Consider the following 5,411-nt stretch of genomic DNA (forward strand, 5'->3'; position numbering starts at 1 on the left):
AGTTCCCCAAGAATCCAGTATCAGAGTCTCTGTTGCTTCGTGCGACCTCACATTGAGAATCAGGGTCCCTGTGTGCCATTGCACCAAGAATTTGAGTCACTGGCTCTTAGTATGAATGCACAGGGAATCAGGGATCTCAGGTGCAGGTGATAAGAAACACAGTCAACTCACTGGTGCTTGGTGCTGTCTTCTGCCCAGAGAATTGGGGTCCCTGGGCCTGCGCTTCACGGGACAAATTCTCAGTGTTAGCGTTTGCTCCCAACCCAGGAGTCCTGAACCGGGCACTACCTGGGATCAGTTCCAAGGTGCTTGCGCACTTCCAGGCTTAAGTTCCTGTAGCAGCACTGAGGCCCAGGCAATGGGTGAGTCTGTCAAGCCTGCAGGGAGGGGGGATGGGCTCTGTTACTCAGGGATCTGCCACGGGGATTTCTGAACTTTTGGTGTCCAAAGGTCTGTAGCTGTGGTCAGAGGTCTCTGTCCCCAGTGGCTGCAGGGTCCTGGTATGCGTCTGAGATCAGACTGAGTGGTGCTGAGGCCAGGATCCTAGTCTCAAGCAGCTCTCTCTCTCTCTCTTTTTTTTTTTTTTAGTCCAGGGTCTAATTCAGAATCAAGCCGTGCATTCAGTTGTCATTTCTTTTTATTCTTCTTTAATCTGGAACAAGTTCCTCATCTTTATCTTTCATGGCCTGGACATTTTAAAAATGCACAGACCACTTATTTTGTACGTCTCTCGGTTTTGGTTTGTCTCATATATCGTCATGATTGGATCCAGAGTGTGCATTGTTGGTGGAATACCATAGAAGTGATGTGTGTTGTAGGATGGTTTTGAGGATTTAAATGTAAAACCACTAAGAGCAATGCTGGTACATAAGCACTCTCTACTTGCTGATTACCGGTAGTGCTGGTGTTCATGCCCTAGGGCCTCCCTCTCCAAGGCCCTTCTCCTGCCAGATTCTCAGAGCATCCATCAGCTCCACGATCAGCAACAGGTATTTATTAAGCCTGAGTTGCAAACAGTATCAATGAGGAGTAAGATATATACAGGAAGGAAACAGCTAACTATACTCAATGGCCTTCTAAAGGCTAAATGAGCAGTCATTGTGGCATTGAGGCTTGCTGGGACTTGGGTTGGTTGGGGCGAGTTTAGGGGAAGGAGGGATGCAGGTATTCCCAGTTGATATAACATTCTGAGTCAAGATTCAGGATCAAGACTTTGGGGAGCACATCTAGAGAACAGTCAATGGTCTAGTGGGAATGGAGTGCAGAGTTCTTTGACAAGGAAGTAAAAGTGACCTCTTTTTTTTTTTAAATATTTGTATTGATTTTTTACAGAGAGGAAGGGAGAGGGATAGAGAGTTAGAAACATCGATGAGAGAGAAACATTGATCAGATGCCTCCTGCAAACCCCCTATTAAGGATGTGCCCGCAACCAACGTACATGCCCATGGCCGGAATCAAACCTGGGACCCTTCAGTCCACAGTCCAACGCTCTATCCACTGAGCCAAACCGGTTAGGGCATAAGTGACCTCTTGCTAGCACTTGGGAACAGATTGAATACAGAAGATAAAGATAAGAGAGGAAAGCTCATCTGGGATGATTCTTGGGTTTCTGGTCCAAGTGGGAGGAGAATGGTATCCTTCCTAAGACCAGGAACCCAGGACAAAGGGGGAGGAAGTAGATGTACTTAGTTTTTGACTGGAAGGGGTTGGAGTGTCAGGGGGACATGTACAGAAGCATGTAGACCGGGAACTCAAACCTGGGCTTCGTGTCTAGATTTGGGAAACATATTTTCCCTGACTGTTAAATGGGGACGACAATATTTACCTTAATGCATTAGTGAGTATTAATCAAGTAACATGTATAAGGCTGGTAAAGGTTAAGCACTGATGTTCTGATGATGTCAGTTATGATGATGTCATATGATTTTGATGACCAGAAGGAGTGGTAGCCATGGCTAAGGGAGGACATAAGAAGAGGGACAGATAGAACCCCCTTCTGATGCTCCACTAGTCCCTCTTTTCTAAAGAGGTAAAATTTTCCCTTTATCTACCTGATATCCAATGGTCTACAAGTCCCACTAAAATTTCCTCCCTCTCCAGGATCTGTGTCCTGGAGCCTGTCACTGTCCCGAGGCTCCCTCCATCTGTCTGCTCTTGCTGCAAAGTCTGAATGGTGGCCCTTCCAGCACAAATGAGACAATTTGCTAACAGCTGGTACCTGAATGTCTGCTTGAGCATTTTCTTAGCTCTGTGCAGAGTTATCCTTGTTGAGTAAGCTCTAGGGAGGGACTCAGCTGACACTGTTGTCAAAAGGGCCTGCTATGAGGCTGAGGGGTTAAGTTAAAGACTGTTCCTGGCAGGAACCACAGAATCCCCAAGTCTTCATGCTTTTGACTCTCTGTAGGTTGTGATTCCCAAACCCACTGGCACTGACATTTCCATTGAGTTGTTTTGCCATGATCTCCCACACAACACATTCAGAAACTCACTCTTTTCTCTCTCTCTCCAACTTAGACAGGCCTCTGTTTCACCTGCCTGTTTTGTTCAGAGTTACTGATGTTTCCTGTTCTCCTAAACTAGAAATATTAGCATTATCTTTAAGTCTTCCCTGTCTTCCATCTCCTCTCTGACTAACTATCCAATCCCAGGGGTGGGCAAACTTTTTGACTTCAGGGCCACAATGGGTTCTTAAACTGGACCGGAGGGCCGGAACAAAAGCATGGATGGAGTGTTTGTGTGAACTAATATAAATTCAAAGTAAACATCATTATATAAAAGGGTACGGTCTTTTTTTTTTTTTTTTTTTAGTTTTATTCATTTAAAACGGGCTGAATCTGGCCCGCGGGCTGTAGTTTGCCCACGGCTGATCCAATCCTGTCAGCAAGGTGCCTGGGATTTGTTCTTCCTTCTGTTCCCTCCTCAGAGCAACCATTCTCTGAATTCCTAGTGCCTATAAAAGCATTCTCAAATGTACAGGGTTAGGTTTGACAAGACCAAGATTTTGTAAATCTGTGACTATGATTTTTCTTCATAATTTACGTATTCAATTACTCCTCGCAAAGATATTTGGTTCTCCACCTGGATTTTCAGTAGTTCAAACGGGGAGAACCAAATCTCCTGTCCATTTCTTTCCTCTCCTTCCCCTTCCCCTTCCTCCATGTATATCCTGCTTGTGGGGGAACATAGCATGTGTCTGGCTTACCCCGAACTGTGGCATGGGGTTGAGGCTCTCTTTGTTACAGGGCATTGCTGTGGCATTCAGCATCGTGTCCAGGAACCATCTGAGGACAGTGCTGGAGCAACTGAAAGTGTATAGTGCTGTCCTCACTGACAAGGAGTCATCGTCCATCCTCACACTGGCAAAGGTGATGTCATTCCCAGGGTGCTCTACCAGCCTCCCATACAAAGCCTTCCAAGGCATCCCCATCACCCCAGCCTCCCATTTCTCTGAGGCCTTGTGACTCATCTATAAATGCTTCTCTTTCCCTGGCAACAACTGTGGGAAAGTTTCATCCTCGATCCTTTTCTCTTGCTCTGCGTTTCAGGCCCTGGTATCACCAGCTACATGCCCACCCTGTCCCCCAAGCTGCTCGCCATCCCACAGTCCCATCTTCTTTCCCAAATCCTCTGAGCAACCTTTTCCTCTCTGAACCTCTGTTTCCCCCGCCCCCCTACAGGAACATCAGCGAAAGGAATGGGTTCTTGTCTGTAACACCATCTACTTAAGCTACAGCAAGATTATTTTAGAGAGCAAGGGAGATATTTTCATGCATTTCGATGCCGTGCTGGCCTTGATCCTGCAACACTACCACAACTGCATTTTGGAAAAGGTACTTCCTGCTTACTCTACTTCTCCAGCTTTCCATTTCTGCCACGTCCTCTCTTACCGCCCAAGAAAAAGATGCTTGGCCTTAAATGGGAGTCAGGGGCTAGGACAGTGACTTCTCCCACATTGTAATCCTTTCACTTAATCCTGCTACTTGGAGACTCTAATTGGCCCAAGGAGGAGACCACAGTGACTTTAGGTCTGTTTCACAGTGTGTCCTTCCTGCTGACAGAGCTTCGTAACCCGCCATTGAGCGCTTCACTGCCCTCTCTGATGAAGGGATGAGTAAAACCTAAATTCCCTAGTGTTTGTAGGAAGAAGCATTCAGGAGAGGCAGCCGAGCTCCGTACTGCTCTCCTGCCTTTGCTATGTGTCCAAAGCATGGGTCCCAGGGTTGGAGAAGAATCCCTTTCCATTCCCAAGCCAGATATCTTTTGGTAAAACTCGTTCAAGGGAAAGACAATACCTTGAGAGACCGGGAAGCTTGATCTGTCCTAATTTCAGAGTAACATGAGGGTGGCTTCAGAAGGGGGTTGGTGAGAGGACTGGCTCTCTCCACCACAGGGATGCACTGGTCTACCCTCAGAGGGAAGGTGCAGAGCATCAGCCTAAGGAAGGCTAAAGAAGGCTTAGGTCCTCACCCCCCAGACTGTGTAGGTAGTGTGCCCTGGCCCAGATCCATTGCCACCTTGGAGAACCCTGAGCATACTGGTTCATTCAGGATAAGGCCCTGAAGCTGGATTACCTGAATGCCCTCATCATACTGACAAAAACCCTGGGCAGGCAGCAGCACGTGGCCTTTCAATTCAAGTTCCCCCACAAGCTGGCAATTGTTTCCTTCATGCTGGTAAGTATCTTGCAGGAGGATGGATGTGGGAATGCAGAGAGGAGGGAGGATGGGTCCACATGGAAACCATTGGTGGCACTCCTAGGCTAGAGCTAGAGCTGAAGGGAAAAGCCCAGATTTTCTAGTTTCCTTTTCCCGCCTTAGTGTTCCCTTTGCCATCCTCAAGGCTGGGGTGAGTACTGAAGAGAAGGTGTGGTGGAGACTAGGAGAGAGGTGCTGTCCTCAGAGCCTTTGGAAGTCACTAAAAATTCTAAATTCCACCTTCTTATGAACACAGCCTGGAGTGGGTGGAGGCAGAGGCAAACAGGAAAAATATGTTCACCATTCTTTTGGTGTGTGTGTGTGTGTGTGTGTGTGTGTGTGTGTGTGTGTGTGTGTGTGTGTGTTAGGAGGTAATCAAGGAGGAGCCCTTGAACTCCATTTCCAGCCCTATTAGACAGAAGGCAATGAACATCATCAATAACTTCAGGTAACAACACACCATCCACTCTGTCTTCCTTGACCCGGTTCTATTGCAGCTCTTTATTCCCTAGTTGATCCCCACCTTTTAGTTTCTGCTTCTGCTTCTAGCATAAGGGAATAGTAGAAATTTACTGGCCAATATCTGCCACTTCTTTTGGCTAAGATTTTTTGAATGGGATTTTCAAAGGACCTGGTAGAGATGGCCTCTCCTGTGTCTATAGACACTTACTGTTAATTCTGCCCCAGGCATCCTTTTGCTTTCAGCCCTGTCCCTGA

At 47.0% G+C, this 5,411-nt stretch overlaps 1 long non-coding RNA gene across 1 annotated transcript; it reads left to right on the forward strand.

The window, feature by feature from the left end:
• Nucleotides 1–3,280: 3,280 nt before the first annotated feature.
• LOC132226246 (uncharacterized) lies at nt 3,281–4,667 on the forward strand. The gene is made up of 3 exons (XR_009451028.1): nt 3,281–3,365; nt 3,678–3,830; nt 4,548–4,667. It is a non-coding gene; the product is annotated as an uncharacterized LOC132226246 (long non-coding RNA).
• The last annotated feature ends 744 nt before the right edge of the window (nt 4,668–5,411 follow it).

The sequence above is a fragment of the Myotis daubentonii genome, chromosome 2 (genome assembly GCF_963259705.1).
Source record: "Myotis daubentonii chromosome 2, mMyoDau2.1, whole genome shotgun sequence".
NCBI classification, from domain to species: domain Eukaryota; kingdom Metazoa; phylum Chordata; class Mammalia; order Chiroptera; family Vespertilionidae; genus Myotis; species Myotis daubentonii.